This window comes from Paramormyrops kingsleyae, chromosome 25 (genome assembly GCF_048594095.1).
Source record: "Paramormyrops kingsleyae isolate MSU_618 chromosome 25, PKINGS_0.4, whole genome shotgun sequence".
NCBI classification, from domain to species: domain Eukaryota; kingdom Metazoa; phylum Chordata; class Actinopteri; order Osteoglossiformes; family Mormyridae; genus Paramormyrops; species Paramormyrops kingsleyae.
Window position 1 is genome coordinate 18,207,885 of NC_132821.1, and position 21,853 is coordinate 18,229,737.

Below are 21,853 nucleotides of genomic sequence, written 5' to 3' on the forward strand. Positions count from 1 at the left end.
GAGCTAGCGAATCATCCCGTTTTATTCTTGCAGTGGTCATCCAGTTTTTAACCAGCATCAAGTGAGCCGGATGATTTTATCTTTACTCTTCCAAATATCGCCTACCGTAGACTAAGCCACTTCAAAACAGACTGCAACAACTCTGTGTGATTTTCGTTTTCATATCTCTGTAATGACATCGAGCTTCTTTCGGAGGGGCATGACACTACGCTGCCTTTTTGAAGCCAAGGATTTTGCACAGTTTTACGCGCCGCTGTAAGTTCAGCTCCGCCCACAGCCTCGTCCTCTAGCTCGCTCTCCATTCGACGTTCGCCCCGCCTCCACGTGCAGACTACGCCCACGACACTCTGTATGCGGCATTCGTCACTTCCGTTTTCCGAAGTGAAAAGCCCCGGCCACAAGACATCTCGTGAGCTCTGCTCACTTATTGATTATTGGCTTGCTTTTCTTTGATGGATATTGTGTACGATTCGTTAGGTTTATTGGATTTCTGGTTTTCGCTTTGCCCTTTGCCCTTGTCTGTACTTTCGCTTTGGTTTACTTATTTGGTTTTTGGTTAACGTCTTCGCGCGCCCCTCGGACTTTGACGCTTTGATCTCTGTATCGGATTCGGTGTGTCCGAAATCGCGCACTTGCGTCAGTGCACTGAGATGTAGTGCGTAGTGCGCACTTCCTTCTGTAGTGCACATTACCCATGGGTTAAGTGCTGTCCTAAATGGAATTTTAACGTTTCGCACTTACCGGAAGTGACGGACTAGCATTTGATCGCGATTCTCCAGCGCGCCAAAATATCTGCCGTATTTTGTTCACAATGAGTTTCCTTGTGGTTTTATTTGCTTTTGTTTACCCCCTACTACACCCCATCTGGAAACTGCGTCTCATTCAACGTCGACACAGGATCCTCCTCCTGTTGGCTGAACATGAGATGGTACGTAACCTACATGTTTTTTTTTTTTTTTTTGTATGCGTGCCGAATGGCACCGCCGCGCAGGTATTAGGCTTACCTTTTCAGATAGTGTCTGTTCAACGAAGTTCTTTTCACAAAGTTGTATAAATAAATGCACAAATCAAAATAAAGTTCATATACGTTTTTTCGCATTTCATGGCACTTACTGCTATTAAAAGTCTTTTATGACCTGTATTTGTGTAACACAGTACCGTGGACTACAGTGTATTACCTCACGTTATACAGTTGATAATTAAAAGCCCGTCAGCATACAAATTCATATGTCTGTGCATGTCTTCCCCATACCTATTAGTATAAAGTGCAATTCTTGGCTGAATTAATGTACTTTAAATTAATATACATCTGTTCTAAATTGATGTTTACACTGATACATTAGACAATTGGCAAAATGAAATCAATTATAGTTAGAAATCATAGTTAGAATGATTTATGCAATGAAAAAGTGCCATGAAGTAAAGAAGATGCTAAAACCTAGGGATTCCGCAAACTTTTATTGACATAATATTCTCTCTTGCCTCCCCCTCTACTCCACAGCAGCGTCTCAACCCCAGGCGGTACAGCCAAATGAATGTGTCAGTGTCACTGCTGGCACGGTACTTCGATGGCCACAGTTTTCTGCGGGTTGACTTCCGGCTAGCAAGGGAGTCCTTCAGCTCTCTAATGGCTGTGCTGGGAACTGAATGTGACCAAGGTTGGGGCCCTGAGATCGACACCTTGGTGTTTCTTTTCCGGCTGGCCAGCGCCACCTGACCCACTGGTCAACTGTTCACCAGGCAGTGCACAGGGTGAGTGCAAAGATTGCTGCTCTCCTCTCCCAAGTGGTCCGCCATCCCACTGCGGAGGAACTCCCTCGCTTGGGGGCCCGCTTCACCCGTCTAGCAGGATCTGCAGCCTTCAACCAAGTGGTTGGAGCCATTGACGGTTGCCACGTTCGAGTGAAGCCCCCTGCAGAGGACTCCGCCGGTTATTTTAACAGGAAGCTGTTCCACTCAGTTCCACTCATGGGCCAAAACATCACTAAATTATTGTATTTTGGTGGGGTTTTGAATAAATAAACAAGGTTGAGAAGAATGTTGTGTTATATAGGTGTGATACGTGTTTCTTTATAATATGCCCTTTGCTATATTCCAAACTGTGGGTAGGGAAACAAGAAAATAAGTTTTATTTTTGTTGACCCATATGAAACAAAACAGCAAGGTTCATATAAGTCTATCAAGCATTTGTCGTATTTGTTATATACGACAACACATGATGTTTTCTATATGTTCACTACAAGTCAGTGTTTTTTCTTGTATGATTATGGCCACATTCATACCAAAAAACATACTTCACATGTAAGGCACTCAAGGGAAAAGCCTGTAGGAAAAACATACAACCTTTGCAAGAACATTTTACCATGTGTGATAACACAGGGCTTTAGTAGGAAATACACTTTTATTGCTTGTTGTTTCTTAATAAAAATGATATTGCTTTTATATTATTCTTATAAAAGACATGTATGATCTCTCCACATTCAGTTGGTTTAATTAGACATGAGAAAAGTCATGTTATGGTCTTGGAAAACAGTGATACTGGAAAAGAATGTTTCCTTTTCAAAATACTCATTCTTGTTGCATGGAACCACTGTCCATGATTCAACTGAGTTCATTCAAAGAATTATGCTCAAAAATACTGAAAAAAAACATTCATGTAGAACCTATGTTTGATAAAACATGAATTTAATAAATGGCACATATAACAAATAACACATACATTTCATATAAATTGTACATGAATGTAGGATTTACATGTTTGATGGTACATTAATATGTATTTTACATGAATAAAGAACATATATATCTAATGACACATCAATAATACATTAATATGGATTGTATATATTTTGAGTGTCATGAAGTGCTTATATGATTTGGGTTAAACACATAAGAAAGTTTTTTTTTTTTAAAAAAAACTTTTCCCTATGGGGAGGGATGATGTGGAAATCTATTTCATACTCAGCATTCCAAACCTTCCCGAAAAGATTCAGTGGTGTTTAGATCTGGTGACTGGGGATCCATGAAAGTGGTTTGATTTTGTTGTGGTTTTGATGATGCCACTTGTTAATATTTCGTAGTGGGTATGGGCCCTTATCAGAGTGGCATATGGGAACATCATAAGCGAACAGTGTTTGCACCATAGGTTACGCTTGGTGTAACATACCTAAAACCTTTATGCAACCATGCAGATCAATCACCACACTTAATGACTCCCCATATCATTCCAGGTCAGCCACCATGTTTAATAACTGGTTTTCTCTAAGCGTAATCCAACCTGGATGTAGAAGATAGGTTAAAATATCACTCATTAGACCATATTATCATATTACATTTCCATTGCTTAGGTATCCAGGTTTTGAGCTTCAGGTTATGCATCTCTGTGTGTTAGCCTTGGATACAAGTGGCTTCTGAATGGTAGCCCTGCCAATACTGAAGTCTAATTGGTAATGCTTTCCATTAATTGCACCTTCATAATGCATTCATTGTACATTCATAGAACATTCAGTGCACCTTCATAATGCATTCATAGAATGTTCATAAGCTGCATGTAAGTATATTGTAACATTCTAACATACCTTAACAGGTATACATTAATAATAACAAACATCATATAAATACATGATTATAATGTTTGTTATTATCATATAAAATGTGTGTGATCTGACCATTCAAACCACTTACCGAGGTTGGCTGCTACGCTTTTGACCACATATCTTCTGCACTGCAACCTGATGTGTCCCGGCAAGGATGTCACAGGAAAATACATCATCAATGCAGGACATGGTCTTTGCTGTGGTGGCAACATTTGAAAAAATGGAGAGGAACACTGAAGTACGTGGTTGGAGTGCAGTTGAAACCAGATACCTAATTTCCTTTTGGGCAGAAGATTCAGTCCAAAGAAAACGAGACGACTCCTATAGTACCCAGGCATTTTTGTTGACTTAGCTTGCCTGAGCTAAACAAATATGCCGCTTGTCTGGTGACAGAGACTTACATAAAATATGTGTGAAGGGCCATTTGACCTTTTAGCGGAAGTGATGCTGGCAGTAAAGAAATCTGAACACGAACTGTCAGCCGTACAACACAGGTGAACACAGCGATGTGTCTCGATTGGCCACTGGTGATCTGATCACCTAAGACACATTTTAAAACCCAGTGTAAACAGGCCAGTTCCTCGGAAGACATGTATCAGGTGTCTCCCAGACCAAGAAGACACGACAGTTCTTCCCCTGCCAACTGAGAAGATCACGCCTCTCCCTCCAGTTCTCATGGCTTTATACAGAGGAACCATGGAGAACATCCAAAGAAGCTGCATCACCGTCTGGAACTTCGAAGCCTCAGACTGCAGGTCCCTCCAGCGAATAGTCAGGACGGCAGAGAAGATCATAGGAATCTCTCTATCCACCCTCATGGGTCCATATAAAAAAACACTGCAGCGACAAAGCTCACTCCATCACATGGAACCTCTCTCACCTCACATACACCCTGTTCACACCCTCGTATTTGGGGAAAAAAGGTTCCGGAGCATTCCGTCCACCTCCAGCAGGCTCTGCAGCAGCTTGTCCCCCAGGTTGTCAGACTTCTCAGCTCCCACCTACCCCAAAACACTGAAAAATGTACATTTACACTGCACTATTTCAGTTATTTGTCTGTGTACATGTACTGTTTGCTTCTATAATTGGCACTGTCTTGTTGCGTATTTGTTGCTTTCTGTTTTTATTTTAATTGTTTTATCTGTCATTCTTTTATCTTTTAAATGTATTTTATTTTCTTTAATTAAGAATCACTGGTCAGTAGGTTTTATATATATACTGTATATATACAGACACACACACACAGCTGTTCTTTTCATTAACTTAGCTTTATGTAACTCTTGGTATTCAGCTGCATTATGAGTAAAACCACATTTTTTTTCTGGTTTACCGATTATTAAAACCGGACTTGTGTAAAGTCCCATTTAGGCAGTTCACATAGAATTGCACGTTATAACTGGGCTATTAGTGCATTACATTGGTAAATCCAGCATCAGCCCTAGTTGCACCCCAGGCGAACATCACCACCGGTGCCCGCTGTACAAGGCAAAGTGAAACTGGCTGGTAAGTCGGCACCCCCACAAAAGTCGGTGCCCTCGGGGGCTGCCTGTGTCAGCATAGAGTTGACCAGCCCTGGTTAAATTGTTTTAGCATTAAATCTGCTCAGCTTGAAGCACTGTTGACGTCTAAGTGACTTGTAACAATCTCTTTGTTTTTATTTGAGCTCATTTTAAATTATATTCTAAATTTTAAGTAATTTTAATTAAAGATTGAAAATATAATTGATTTTCTACTGTGATTCACCCGACTGGCACAACATGTGTAAAAAAAAAATAATCAACACCCATCTGACCAATCACATTTGAGAATTCAACAGGACCAAATATAAATGTATAAAATCTGGCTTTCAAATTGCAGTTTTAGAAATAATAATAAGCAAATTACAATTCAAATGAAATTATTAATGGAAAATATGGCACATTTCATAGACTTACTTTTTCTTAAATGTCCAGGATCAAAATGTTTTGAGATTATGGCAATTTTGAATTTCCTTGCAATATTTACTGAATTATTTTCTTCCTTATCAAAAAATAGATTGTTTAGAAAGATCAGCATAGTTAATATTGGTGGTATGGTTAAGATAATGTATTAGTCTGATCTGGATTTCTAAGTAAAATTGCAGATAATAAATTTAATTAAACAATGAATATTCTAAGATATTGTGTAACTAATTAAAACAAAAATATTAGCTAATATAATACTAACAATTATGTCTGTCAGTATAGAGAAAACAGTGAATGTTGCAATAATTTTGTGAAATAGACATGCATGAATAGAGTTTTGTCTGCTTGCCAGCTGCTGGGGTAGCTGCGTGATCTGTGCTCCTGGCAGTAGGCGGGGCCACCACTCCTGGGCCCGAACCCTCCCCTGGATCACAGAGGGCCCTCCAACCTAGCCAAAAGAAGACCACGTCATATACTGAATGCATACTATGTTAAACTGATATAATTTCTCCAATGCTCCTGATGGCTAGAACATACTATTTACTTTATGACTTAGACTAGCTATTTTATATATCTGTCATTTTTTGTATACATTCTTATTAATGGTGTATGGTGTCATTTTTAATTTTTAGAAAAAAAATCTGTAAAATCCCTACAACAAACTTAAAATATAATACATAGTAATGTTTTGAAGTCAAACTAAGCTGTTCCTTTTGTATTTAATGGTTTTCCATTCAATTTTCAAACAACTGCAGTGCATGATGGGTAGGATCTAAAGGCTGCCTAACTTCCTCGTCCGTCTGACGACTGTATATAGCCTGATTATATGTCGTGGGCCTTTTAATTTGTTTGCAATTTTGCCAGGTAGGCTACCTTCTTTAAACTGCGTTTTGTTAGACTACATATTACGGGATGTTTTATTGTAGTCTTTGTAAATATGTATATCGTTTAGCCTAACCCAGCCATTTAAGGGAGCAAGCCAGCTCAACTAGGTGCCGGTGTTCTGTCATAAAATCCTACCTATCGAGACGTGCTATCGAGCCTTTCTGTGCATGTGCAGTTCCACCATCTTGGGATTAGGGTTAGGTTTTAGGGGTTAGGGTTAGGTTAAGATAAGGGTTTTAGGGGGTTTTGGGGGGTTAGGGTTAGGGTAAGAGTTAGGGTTAGGGCTATCGATTAGCACTACGGTAGCATTTTTCGACAAGGCAGCATATATCGACAGAACACCTGTCCCAAGCCCGGATTAATGGGGAGGGTTGGCGTCAAGAAACTCGGTAGCACTTTGGTAGTCTCACTCGCTTCATGTCAAGATTTTGTCTACAGCAGTGACAATTGTTGAATTGTTCTTACTTTGCCATGTATATAAGTATAGAAATCCTCTTAAAATCCTTGATGAAACTATGAGCGCAATGAGAAATTGTCTTATGCAAAATTCAATCGCAATGCGTCTTAACATAAAGACCCAAGTGTTGTGCTTCTGTTTGTTTTTCAGTTTGCGTGACTTTATCCCTGTTTATATAGCTAATTTGTATGCAATTAAACCCAAAATGCAGCTTTAATTGTATTTTCAGGTCCCAACTGCAAACTGAGACTGCAAACAAGCTCTCTGCATCCCGTCTGCTCTAAGCTTGGTGAAAGAAGGGTCACACTTCATGTTACATTGAATTTTAAAAACCTTAAATCATGTCTCCATCTGGATGAAATTAGTGCTGATTTTTCTTGTTTGTTGACAGTTAACCAACTTTATTTGAATAAATATTGTGAATATTTTCATCATGTTGTTACGTGCCGTAAGTGTTTGCAGGAGGTCCTGGCAGATTCTCCGGACTTCTCGCCCACGTCACCATTCAACAGTTGCTCCCTTCGGCTCCGCCTCAGCTCCGGTTCCTTTTCTGATGGTCTCCAACTCTAGACTGGGGATCGTAACAGAAATTTGGGCTTGTCCGTTCCTTTCTCTTTTCCGGTGTTTGTCTGGCGGATTTTGTTTTGTGTGGGGGGTATGTTGTAGTGGTGTTAGTAGTAATGGCTCAGTTCGATCTCGTTGCTTTCACCCTTTACCCCACACTCGAACAGTTCTGGGGACAGGGATCCGCATGGATCTCGGCGATCCTCGCTCAGCCAGGGAGGAACTGCTTCTCACTATTTGGCTTAGTGAGCTGGAACTGGAGATAAAGAGGCAGGAGTACCAGGCTCAGCTACTCTGTGTCCGGGCTGTAGAGATTGAGGCTGATAAGGAGGTGGCATTACGAAGGATGAGCATGGGTGAACAAAAACCTGTGCTCCTTCCACGTAAGGTACACTCACCGAGTACGACCCCTCAAGCCAGCCTGCCCTCCCGTGACCGAGTTGGTGCCCTAGACGCTCCTCGACCTAGCCTCCGTTCTCCCTCAGGTTCGCCAGTCTTAAAGGATATTGGAGTTGGAAATTTGGGCTTTGATGTCAGTTGTCATATCGGGCTTGTTCCTGTGTTTCGGGAAAATGATATGGTCAGTTAGTGGGAAAGGCACAGGAAGTTTGTTCAGCTTTGTCATTAGAGCAGAGTCTGGATAACGATATTGTAAAGGCTACTGTTTTAAGGGCATATGAACTCGTACCAGAGGCTTACCAGCAGAATTTCAGAAAGTTAAGTAAATCCGCCAGCCAAATGCATGTTGAGTTTGCTCGTGAAAAGGCATCACTGTTTGAGAAATGGTGCACTGCTAGTGGTGTCTTTAACTTTGATCAGCTAAAATAGCTGTTGCTCTTAAAAGAGTTCAAAAACTGTGTTCCCGATCGTGTTGTCGTGTACTTAAATGAGCAGAAGGTTGTTTCTCTGTCTGAGGCTGCCACCCTTGCTGATAAATTCATATTGACACATAAGACTGTGTTTACCCCAACCCCGTAGATGTTTTATGCCTCGTAAACTTGGTCCCCGTCCTGTAGCACCTCCTCCTTCATCCGCTTCGTCTCCACCACCTGTGGAGAAAAGATAATGCTTCTACTGCCACGAGGTAGGTCACATCATCTCGGTTTGTCAGGCGCTAAAGTGTAAGGATGCTCATGCTGTTGCCAAGAAAGTGCATGTTGCTGCCCATCCCAATTGTATTTCACTGTCACCTAGTGCTGTTGAACCCGCCTTCCAACCATTTGTGTTCCCTGGTTCTGTCTCGCTCGGTGAAGACACGGTACGACACCGTGTGACTATCCTACGGGATACGGGGGCTGCACAGTCTTTTTTAATCGAAGGAGTTATCCCCCTAGACAGTATTACTTACTGTGGCACCGACGTATTAGTGCAGGGTATCGATTTGTGTGTGGTTGCGGTTCCTCTGCACAACATTTACCTGTGTACTCCTGACTTTTTGGGATTTGTACGTGTTGTGGTCCAGACCCAGTTACCTGTTCCAGGTATCATGTTCATTCTGGGGAATGACATCGCGGGGGAGAGGATTGTTCCCCTGTCTCCAGTTGTTCCCGAATCTGAGATCTGCGCAAATGATGTTGCCCCAGGTGTTTCCGGCTTGTGTGCTAATGCGGGTCCAACGACGCAAGTCCACCGACATTGATCTGGCCGAGACGTTTATGTCCGAACCAGCGAAATTGTCTCCTTCGACAGGCGACCCTGAAGCCCCGGAGAAATTTGCTGTTTCCCCTGAAGTTCCCTCTACTTGGAGGTTTGTCATGCCTCTGTTGTAGAAAAGGCCAACTTGAAAGACCACCCCGCCGCGTATTTTTATCGTAACCAAGTGTTGATGAGGAAATGGACCCCTCCAAACTTGCCTTTCGAGTGGGCTACTATGTTTCAGGTGGTAGTTCCTGGGTTATATCGGGATTATGTGTTGTCCCTCGCTCACGATCATCCGCGTTCGGGTCATCTCGCGATTAGGAGAACGTTAACCCGTCTCTTGGCGCATTTTTTTTGGCCTGGTGTTAATGCTGACATAAAAAAGTACTGTAAATCTTGTCATGTTTGCCAAATAGTGGGTAAGCCTAATCAGACCATTTTACCAGCTCCATTATGTCCGATACCTGCGATCGGTGAACCCTTCGAGCACGTGCTTATTGACTGCGTGGACCCATTGCCAAAAACTCGCTCGGGGAACATGTACTTGTTCACCCTCATGTGTACCGCCACTCAATTCCCGGAAGCCATCCCTATTCACAGTCTTTGGACCCCTGTCATAGTTAAGCATTTGATCAAGTTTTTTAATACTTTTGGGCTTCGTAAACATGTGCAGTCAGACCAGGGTACCAATTTCACGTCAAAACTATTTGCTCAAGTCATTCGTGAATTGGGGGTGTGTCATGCAGTTTCCAGCGCCTACCACCCTGAGAGCCAAGGGGCGTTAGAACGATTTCACCAATCATTTAAACATATGCTTCGTACTTTCTGTTTGGACGCAGGTAAAGAGTGGGATGAGGGAGTGCCCCTTCTCCTTTTTGCGATACGCGGTCCAAGAGTCGACCGGGTTTAGTCCTGCTGAACTGGTGTTCGGTCACACTGTTCGAGGTCCCCTGAAGGCATTACAGGAGCAATGGTTGTCTCCAGGTGTGTCATCCCCTTTGCAGAATGTGTCCAAGTTTGTTAGCTCGCTTTGTGACCGGATGTCAGCAGGTAGGGAATTGGCTTGGAAGTCTCTGAGAGCCGCGCAGAAGAAAATGAAAGGGCAATTTGATAAGTCCGCAAAGTCCCGGTGTTTCCAGCCTGGTGACCGTGTCCTAGTCCTTCTGCCGCTGCCTGGTTCCTCACTGCGTGCCAATATCTCAGGTCTATATGTGATACAGGTAAAGCTTAGCTCTACCAGTTACGTGCTAGAGACTCCTAACCGTAGGAGGAAAACTTGCGTGTGTCATTTAAACATGTTGAAACCTTACCTTGATCGCTCGGTCTCCGACCCTTCGCCTGTCTCTGCTCCGGTCCCCACTCCTGTAGGCGTCGTCTCTCTCAGCAAGTACTCCCCGGAGTGTGATGACTTAGGCCCAATCCCAATATCCCCACTTAGCCCTACCCCTCTGTTTTGCGCGTACCCGTGTAGGGTAGTGTTTTAGCAGTCTTTTTAGCAGCGAGGGGTAGTGGTGTTCATCCCTCAAGATAGACCTTGAAACGGATATTTTTCAGATGCTGACTCAAAACTGAGTAAAAGAAGAAAATTCCCATAATACGTTGCAATACATAACAAGAAAAGAAAAGATGGCTAACAGTGTGGGGAAAGAAGCTCATATCTTTATAAATACACTTGCAAAAAAATCAAACTTTAGCGGAATATCTAAGTGAAACGGAGTATGAGGTTGAATTTTTCAAAAACAATTTTCTGAAAATCATCAGTGACAGAGCAGTATCTCTAGTATTTATAGAAAAAGAACCGAGCAGGGGTGAGTTTCACAAAACCGTTGAAGAATTAAGAATGTATTTATTCAGAGAGAGAGCATTCAAAGTCCTTTTTATGTAGTTTTTTTGGTTAAGACACTTTTGGGAAACTCACCCCCGATTGTTTTCTGTGTTTTGTGCAATAGTCTTCTAAGTGCATTATTCTACATTGTGCAATATGTAAAAGACATTGTTCCTGACATATTGTTTATGCAACATAAACACATTGTTTATGCAAAACGTGTGCATGTTTTATAGAAATATTGCATGCAATATGCTTAATTTTAAATCTGCGTGCCATTGCTAAAGGAATGTTAATCCACAAATCGACAGTGTCATAATCATTTTGTAATATTCTAGGGACACGTCAGTGGTATGATCATGTTGTAATGTTAAAGTGACTTGTCCGTGTTATAAGCATGTTGTACTATTCCACGGACTCCCGAGCAAACCAGGCAGCTCATACGCGAGTTGTGTCCCGATTCCTAGGTAAAGATTTCAAGCCCTATCCCTTGTGGCTATGATCTGTGAAGTCAACTTCGGAAGGGAGGGCCCTCGAAATCTAGTGGTAGGGCTAAGGGAGGAGAAATGGGATTGGGCCTTACACCTCGGTAGAAATTGTCTTCCCTGTGCTCGCCTCCCTAATTCAGAGGCCCTGCAAAATCTTACGTCCCGGCTCAGCCATTTACCTCGGTCCGCCCAAGCTGATGTTTCGTCTTTAGTAGGACGCTTACGGTCCCTGTTCGCCGATACCCCTTCGCGTACCCCTGCTGGGGAGCATGATATTGATGTTGGTGATCACGTTCCCATTAAGCAGCATCCCTATCGGATCAACCCCCAGAAGAGAGCTTTGTTGTCTCGAGAGACCACTTACCTGGTAGAGACTGGTCTCGCTATTCCTAGAAATAGTCCCTGGTGTTCCCCGTGCCTGCTTGTTCCCAAACCGGATGGCATGTTCTGGTTCTGCACGGATTATCGGAGAGTTAATGCCGTGACTTGTCCAGATGCTTACCCACTGCCTCGCATGGAAGACTGTGTTGACCGTATAGGTTCTGCGAAATATGTGACCAAGTTAGACCTATTAAAGGGCTATTGGCAGGTTCCGCTAACACCCCGTGCTTCAGATATCTCCGCGTTTGCTACCTCTGACACCTTCCTCCAGTATACCGTAATGTGAGTTCACTTGAGCAAGTGTTTGCTCGGCTGCAAAAGCCTTCGCTGGTGCTCAACCTAGAGAAGTGTGAATTCAGGCAAGGTACGGTTAGTTACCTTGGGAAGCTAGTTGGCCATGGTATGGTCAAGCCCCTGGACGTAAAAGTCCAGACCATCGGTGCAGTCGCAGCTCCACACACTCCACAAGAGCTAAAACGTTTCCTGGGAACGGCCAGTTATTATTGTTGTTTCTGTCAAAACTTCTCGGATGTGGTTGCACCCCTTACTCAGTTGCTTCACAAAGGGACGAAGTTCGTTTGGTCCCCGGCGTGCCAGGCCGCCTTCGATGCTGTTAAACTGCTGCTTAGCAGTTCCCCTGTTTTGGCTGCCCCAGACTTCACTAGGCCCTTCAAGCTGGAGGGAGACACTAGTGGGTGCCGGTGCAGTCCTTCTGCAGGAGGATCGCCTAGGACTTGATCACCCGGTATGCTATTTCTCCAAGAAATTTGTGAAGCACTAATTAGCCTATAGTGTTATCGAGAAAGAAGCGCTAGCCCTCTTGTTGGCATTGCAACATTTCGAAGTGTACGTGGGAGATAGTGTTCGACTAGTGGTCGTGTACACCGACCATAATCCTCAATGTGTTTTTAGAACGCATGTGTAATGCTAACCAGCGCCTCATGCGCTGGGCTCTGATTATCCAGTCCTTCAACCTGGAAATAAGACATAAGAAAGGTGTTAACAATCTGGTGGCCGATGCTCTCTCCCGAACTTGACTGCTAACTCTGAGTGTTTGTTCTTCTAGTCGCCTTTTCTTTGGATACTTGTGATTGTGATTGTGAACTCCTATCGGGTTCACTGTTGTGTGGAGGGGTGTTACGTGCCGTAAGTCTTACGTGCCGTAAGTGTTTGCAGGAGTTCCTGGCAGATTCTCCAGACTTCTCGCCCTCGTCGCCATTCGCCGGTTGCTCCCTTCTGTTCCACCTCCCGGACCTGGCCACGCCCCCTGTCTTCAGCGCTACTTCCTGTTTCTGCAAAGAAAAGGCCACAGCTCGCACACCTCAAAAGCTTTTATTTATTATTGGATTGTTGATTGATTTGATTGCTTGTGTATGACAGTTTTGGTTTTTGGTTTTCGCTTTGCCCTTCTTCGGTTCTTCTGCCCTGGTTTGTTTTTTTTCTGGTTTGACCCTTTGCCTGTTTTCGACTACCCTTTGCCTTCTCCATTCGGTACTGTTGCTCATGTTTTGTGTACTTGCTGTGTGTGTTCGTAACTACAGTAGGTGTGTAAGGAGTGACTGCCTTTTTGTTTTTGCGAGACGTGGTGATTTATTGTTAGCTTGCTTAGGGAGCTAGGAGTTAGTATTGTTGTTTTGTTTGTAATTTGTTTATCTCACGTATTAGCTTAGATTGGGTTTCATTCGGTAGCAGTGTTATGATTGTTGTTTTGGCCATTGTCACTCCTGAAGTCTGTTACACCTTGTGTTTGTGAAAGTGTTTGTGAAAAAAAAAAAACATAAAAAAAGATCCCTCTTGTTTCCCGTGTCCCCTTTGCCTATTCCCCGCTTGTCTCGTCTCCCCTTTCCCTTTCCTTTTCTGACAGTCTCCAACCCCAGACTGGGGATCGTAACAATGATATCACCCTAAAAATCTGAGTTCAAATATTATCTATGAAAAATGTCAGCATTTGCTTGACAATTGTAAAAACAACACCACTGCAACATACAGTCACTTGCTTGCTCCTGCATGTAATCCATCCATCGATATTATAATTTTTAGAGCTCCAAGAGGGCGGAGCCTAACCCAAGCAGCAGCAGCCAAGGGGCAAGGACCCACCCTGGCTGGGAAGTCAGGTTCATTGCAGAAAGCAGGCACACACCAGGAGAACATGCAAACTCCTTAAACACACAGTTAGGCTGGGATTGAACCCCCCAGCTCTGCAGATGTGAAGCAGCAAAGAAGTCACCCCCCCCCCCATGCGTGTAGTATGTGCCCTGTTTGTGTTTATCATGAAGGCCGTTTTTATATACAAAAGAAATCAAAAAATCAATTTTAAATAAAACAGTTCATAATGTTAAATGCATAGTATATGTCTTCCATAAGAATCTAAATAAAACCAATTATTATTTTTAAGAATTTGTAAATATATCTGTTAAATCACTTCCAATTCAAATATAGTGATATGTTTACCATATATATATATACATAATTGAGAACATTCTTTACTAGAAGAATAACACATAAAGTATATTGTTCAAGGTTTTTACGTCAGAGTGTGATGATTGATAATCCCGTGCTCACCAGACAGGACATTATATCAGAATAAATACAGACTGTCCCCGGCTTATAACTGGGTCCCTTTCTAACAGACAGTCGAAATGGATGTATGTCGGAATATTATAACCGCACTGACTTTTAGGTGTGATAATGAGACTGGGAGGTGTGTGAGGCTGGCGTACAGTAGTGTACTTTCCAGTTGCATGTACTGTATCATGTGGCGTGCAGTCCGCGTTAGGGAGGGTAGCGTTGTCAGGCATACGGCTGCTTGAAATTTATTTTTACATACATTTACTTAACAATAATAAAAAACACTTCAGTTGTATGTGTCGCCATAAATCATACTTTGGGGACAGTTTGTTGATACACGAAACACGTATTCAATTGATAAGTAGCTCCCTCTGATTTTGTAAATAAAACCAGTGTGACCATTTACCCATTTTTCCATACTGTGTGTAACAAGCAACAATATTATTCATAAATACCAAAGGCTGAATATGACAGGAAAATGAAAAGAGGCAATGCTCCTGGAGACCACAATTCAGAGTTCTATGTGTATGGCACTTCCCCCCATGTCGTCGAGGGCTTTCCTGTGGGTACTCCGGATTCCCCCCACAGTCCAGTCATGCTGAGGTGAATTGGAATTACCAGATTGTGTGTGAATCTTTATGTGCCTCTTGCTCCCAGTGCTTCCAGGATAGGCTTTACGCTCCTGTGATCCTGCATAGGACAATATGTATAAAAATGAATGAATGAATGAAGCTGATGTGTAATTGTCTAAGAATCTCCCTCCAATAATAATGTGTTTTTTGTCACGGACATTTGTGTCAGAGGTTCCATCACTTTTTTCTTCCTAAGAAATCCTGCTACTGGGGAAGGCTCAGTTTGCCGAGGCTGACAGGAGGAGCGCACCCTGGCCCAGAGGAGCTGGACGATCGTGCTGTCCGCACCATATCCCAGCTGCCTGCACAGGGATTCAGCAGTGAAGGGGCCTTCAGTGTCACAGTTCCTCTCAGTACGCGTCTCTAACTGCCGCAAAGCTCTGCCTGGCCCCTGGAGTGACATGCAGGCCAAACTACTGGAAACATTGAAGGCATTAATCAAAGTGTTGTGCTCATGCAAAAAGAACAACTATGAAAAATAACACATACACTGAAGATAAAGAATGGGTAGACAATGAAGCTGTTCTTATGCAGTTCTTAATAATAAGCTATACGTCATTACATATTTTTTTTAGTGAGGTAATATACTGAGAGGCGTTCTGGGTAAAGCAGTGAATATTTTACCAAAAAGTCTGCAGTCATGATAGAACTGTGCAACTCAGCAAAATACTTAATGAAAGCTGAAACCCGAATTTCACTCACCTGAATTCCTCCAGTAATAGTCAACTGTATAAATGTTTTTCACTAAAATAAGATTTTGATAAGGGTGTCACCTTTGCAACTAAATATATATAAGCAGATATCTAAGCAGAGGAAACTTTGAAAGATGAGATGTCTGTATAAATATTTAACATAATAAACACAAGAATAAATGGTCTATAAAAGCCAATACTAATTGAAATTCTCTAATGAGACAATGAGATATTTTAATATCTGATGCTCTGCATTGGCCTTAACTCCTTTGTAGATTGCTGGTCTTAATTGCTGCTGATCTGCACTCACCTAAAGGATTATTAGGAACACCTGTTCAATTTCTCATTAATACAATTATCTAATCAACCAATCACACGGCAGTTGCTTCAATGCATTTAGGGGTGTGGTCCTCGTCAAGACAATCTCCTGAACTCCAAACTGAATGTCAGAATGGGAAAGAAAGGTGATTTAAGCAATTTTGAGCGTGGCATGGTTGTTGGTGCCAGACGGGCTGGTCTGAGTATTTCACAATCTGCTCAGTTACTGGGATTTTCACGCACAACCATTTCTAGGGTTTACAAAGAATGGTGTGCAAAGGGAAAAACATCCAGTATGCGGCAGTCCTGTGGGCGAAAATGCCTTGTTGATGCTAGAGGTCAGAGGAGAATGGGCCGACTGATTCAAGCTGATAGAAGAGCAACTTTGACTGAAATAACCACTCGTTACAACTGAGGTATGCAGCAAAGCATTTGTGAAGCCACAACACGCACAACCTTGAGGCGGATGGGCTACAACAGCAGAAGACCCCACCGGGTACCACTCATCTTCACTACAAATAGGAAAAAGAGGCTACAATTTGCACGAGCTCACCAAAATTGGACAGTTGAAGACTGGAAAAATGTCTGATGAGTCTCGATTTCTGTTGAGACATTCAAATGGTAGAGTCAGAATTTGGCGTAAACAGAATGAGAACATGGATCCATCATGCCTTGTTACCACTGTGCAGGCTGGTGGTGGTGGTGTAATGGTGTGGGGGATGTTTTCTTGGCACACTTTAGGCCCCTTAGTGCCAATTGGTCATCGTTTAAATGCTACGGCCTACCTGAACATTGTTTCTGACCATGTCCATCCCTTTATGACCACCATGTACTGTACCCATCCTCTGATGGCTACTTCCAGCAGGATAATGCACCATGTCACAAAGCTCGAATCATTTCAAATTGGTTTCTTGAACATGACAATGAGTTCACTGTACTACAATGGCCCCCACAGTCACCAGATCTCAACCCAATAGAGCATCTTTGGGATGTGGTGGAACGGGAGCTTCGTGCCCTGGATGTGCATCCCACAAATCTCCATCAACTGCAAGATGCTATCCTATCAATATGGGCCAACATTTCTAAAGAATGCTTTCAGCACCTTGTTGAATCAATGCCACGTAGAATTAAGGCAGTTCTGAAGGCGAAAGGGGGTCAAACACCGTATTAGTATGGTGTTCCTAATAATCCTTTAGGTGAGTGTATATACAGGTATGATATTATTTTATCTAGTGTTTCAGGTATAACACAGTTCTTATTTAAAATATATTATAAAACAAAAGGTAAGTAAGCCTTCAAGAAATTACATGTAGATGTGTATTAATATTTGTATGTACATATTGTTCATGGGGCAGCCTGTTTTACTTTTGACAATCAGGGTCAGCAAACTACTCATTTTTACATTTCTCAGTTCTCTAATAAAATTTCCATACAGGTTTAAATAGTGTCTTTGAAAGAAAAAGAAGCACAACAATTCCTGTAGACTTTGTATGGGGCTGGAAAGATGTAAATGGATTTAGCAGGAGATTGTCCTGTACTGAAATCAGTCTTAGACTAATTTTTATGGGGATTTTATGGGAATGTTCTTTTAAACCCCATTTAAGTGACGGATCACACGACTGAAATACATTCTCCTGTTTTTTATAGGTTATAATGGGGGTTAATTTCTTTACAAGAACCAGAACATTTGAGCAATTACATAATCACAACAGGTTTCCTTGAATGTCCAGCATTTGAAAGGTTTGAATTATGACTTATGGGGCCACTACACCTCATCTTTACTCAGCAACAAAATTAAGGACAGGAAAAAGCTCTGTCCGCTGTGGACGTCCTGGAGAAGATGATGATTTTAATCCCCGTGCTAATCAAGCAGCCCTGGCCTCAGTCGACCCTGGAGAGTAGCACCGGAGCTCGAGAAGTGCGGGGGATCTGTTTTACTCATATGCTTTTTTCCAGCCCTGAGTGCCAGCTGAAATTTTACAGAAACAAAGAAAGATATTTTGCAATGGTCAGCAACTTTAATAAAGGAAAAAAGTGTGAACCATTTCTACATTTAATGTAAAAACCCAACAACTTTGTTTTACAGGACATACCTCTATATAGCATACAATTATCATACATGCATGAACTACTAAAGAAATGTATTAGACATTTTAGTCATATTCAAAAGTTTGGGAAAACATTTTTAACAGCAGATGAGGATGAGCAATTTACGCAGCTCTAATCATCATAGCATGCAAGTCTCCAAAATAGCTGGAAATAAAGATTTTTATAATGCTTTTGCAAGAAGCAGGTCTTTACAGGTACTTCACAATTCATGTCGTGGGACCTGTATTCTGAAATCACCTCATGTCTTTAGCTGTTCCATAATAACTGAAAGTGCTACAAAGTAACATCAAGTTCCTAATCTGTCTGAATACTGAAGCACTAAAACAGTTATTGGGATACTCTGAAGCACTTATATCATAAAATGTATATATTTAAAGTTGGATATTATTGTTTATGTTTGCTGGCTTGTAATATCTAAAGAAAAGGAACATAAAAAGTGCTATTGCATGCAGAATTATCTTTCCCTTTATGTGAAGTGACATTTATTAAACCTATTTCTAATGTACACTATATGGACAAAAGTAAGACCATAGGGGCTCTGTTTTTCTGCTCTTCAGGATGAATGGGCAAAAAATCCCACAGACACACTCTAAAATCTTCTGGAAAACCGTCCCAGAAGAGTGGCAGCTGCTATAGCCATAGCACGGGACACTCCATATTGATACCTATGGATTCAGAATGGGATGTCATAAAAGTTCCTGTAGGTGTAATGGCCAGGTGTCCAAATACTTTTGTCCATATAGTGTATCACTCGGGTTTGAAATGTTTCCATTTCCTTTTCTGGATTTCACTTACACCCCCCACTTACATGTTCAGCACTGTCTTACAGACAAAGTCCCAGTATTTCAACAGCTTTGACTGGGACCAGTCCAGTTCTTTAAAAAGAAATCAGATTATGGGTTTTCTGTGAATTATTGCTAATAATTGTACTACTGTCTATTTTAATATTGAAATGCTAACAGGTAAGTATGATTAGAAGTTTGTATCTTAAATACAGTAGATAGAATCCAAAGTGAAGGTGTTTGTGAGACTGAAACAATTTTAACTCCCTTTGAGGCAGATGATAACGCAGGCACAAATTGCTTTTTGGCAATGGCATAAAATGACAATAGGAAAACTTTGCTTCCAGTTTTTAAAAACTTTTTATCATTATCATTTTATACAGTTAATTGCGCTAATCTCAATTGGGTGTCCCCACAAAATTGCAAACGTGCATTTTTCTTTGGGGATCAAAACTGAAGCTGGATAACTTAATTAATCACTAATAAACTAAGCTAAATAATTGTTACAGAATTAAGTAATTAATTAATTATATATTAATAGGAATCAGAAACAGAAACAGTTTTTCACTCTAAGTGTACTTAGAACAGATATACAAGAACAAAACAAACAAACAAAAAATGGGACAAACAATAAACAGTATGTACTGAAGAGACTTAAGCCAAAAGGACATAGTGCAAAGGTACATAGTGCAAGATGTTGGTTACTATATATACATGAGGAACAGTGAATGATTGGTGATAGCAGATACTACACAGTATTGTCCTTGACACTAAATTGTCCATCAGAGTGACGGCCTGTGGAAAGAAGCTGTTGATGTGTCTGGGGTACAGCACTCTGTAGCTTGCTGAGTTTCCCCAGTTTCAATGAAAAATTCAAGAAATTAATTAAAGTGTTCACATAAGCCTTCACTTAGCAGTCAAATATTGCAAATTAAGAATTACGAATATTGTGTAAATTGGGCATGAACAATGTATTCTAACCATATGGCATTCCCAGCTGGGAGCCTCAACAAGAATACTTATTTATTTGTTGGTTCATTTGCATTTGGTATCTTTCTGGTATGTTAAAACTCCCTGGTGGAGGAGTAGATACTTAAAATGTCTCATTCACTGTTTATGAAATAAACAAAGACAGTGATATCTATCATCTTACAGTGCACATTGCACAAAAGAGTAAGAATTCCTATTAGACAGTTACTTTCTGTTAGGAAAACAGAGCATATATGCATAAATAAACTCCATTTTAAACTGAATTCCACTCCAATGCATTTTCATATTATTTCATTTGATTTTACACAGCTGAATATGTTGCTGAAGAAATTTATGCAAGGTTTCTTCAGATTGTTTTTAAGCAAGATCCATTACAGGAGTGAAATAACAGTGGCACACTTACTAAAAATCACATTATTTGTTGAACAACATGTGGGAAGAGAGCTGGAAAAAAAGAAAATAATAATAAAGTACTGTAACCTCTAGAGGAAAAGTTTTCAAATTGTTCAAATATGATTTCCATAGTCATTCTTTTCAGCATATGATCTTGTCGTTCCACAGACGTAAAACGGGACAGCAGATTTAAGGAAAATGTATACTTGTATATTACTTCTATCTTTAAAACAGAATAGCATTTTCCAGATATAAACACCATTTGTCTTTTGCGAGTCAGTCAATCCTTGAGTGAATTGCATTCAGGCCTAAATGCTAGAGCTACTGAACCTTGAACATCCGATGGGAATTTTTATCTGGAAAACACTGTGAGCAGCTTGCTGTGACAGTGCAAACCTGCCTCGATTTCATTCGGTCCTCTGTAGACCACAGTGACTCAAATGGTAGTAGATGTTTCTCTGGAAAATTGTTCTTAAGAATGGGAATGCCCCAAAAAAGCGAGTCCTCATTTATATATGGCTGTTGGAGGCCCCGTTAGGCACTGGGAGGGAACACGCCCTGAGATATGATATGTAGATATGTGTACAGGAAAAAGAACAGATCAGCAACATGATTTAACTTATCATTGTATTATAATGGCTGATTTTCTGAAAACAATATGTCCTGGTATTACAATTCTGTACGGGCCTGAAATGAAAGGCCAACTGTGGTCCGAATAGTATTAACAAATCTAAAACCCGAACCCAACCCAAAATTTGGAAGATATTAGTCAAACTCCTATATGGAGACATTCGAGAGCTGTTGCCATATTCCCTCCATTGCTAGTCGGATGCTTGCTAGGTAGCTGTTAGACAGGAGAAAAAGATGGGGGGATGGTGGGTGGTGGTATAGAAAGCACAAATGAGCATGCAGCAAGTACAAAAAGCAATTTGTGCATTTCATAAAAAAATCAAGTATAAAAAGCTAAGCCGAACCCAGAAACTCTATCTATCTTGGTCACAAGGTGACCAAGTTTGCAGTAATAACTCTACCAAAGATCAAGCTAGACAGTAAGACTTTACTTGAGGGGGTACAAATAATGTATTAAGCTATAACTTATTATGTATTAAATAACCACAAACCAGTTACTATATCTGTTAATTCTGTAAAACCTTGTAAACTACTGAAGGAACAAGTGATGAGTAACACAAGTGAAATAGTGATGTCATGTTTGTTCCTCATTATTCAATCATGACGCATTTTATCTCAAGTAGCAACTATAGTTGTTCATGATTTGTTCATGATTTGTACTTCAGTAGTAACTCAGTTACTCCTGAGTATTTACATATGAAGGCAGAGCAGGAAGCTCATGGACCAGAACTGTATGTTTGTTTCAGGAAAAAATGTGATACTGATAAAGCTGATTTGTCAAAGAGTAAATGTAATGCTGCACGAATCACAAAAGAAACTTTGGATGCGAGATTCCACATACCTACAATTACAGGAAAGTTTTGGTCCTGCAGCATTTAGGTTTTACATTTAGATTATTGATGGGCATCACAATACCAAAAGGTTAGGCAAGCCTCAGGGTTCTGTTACAGGCTGCTCAGCCA

The 21,853-nt window shown here is 41.2% G+C and overlaps 1 long non-coding RNA gene across 1 annotated transcript; it reads left to right on the plus strand.

Moving 5' to 3' along the window:
• The first annotated feature begins 310 nt into the window (after positions 1–310).
• On the plus strand, positions 311–2,038 carry LOC140583000 (uncharacterized). The gene is made up of 2 exons (XR_011985793.1): positions 311–928; positions 1,502–2,038. It is a non-coding gene; the product is annotated as an uncharacterized lncRNA (long non-coding RNA).
• The last annotated feature ends 19,815 nt before the right edge of the window (positions 2,039–21,853 follow it).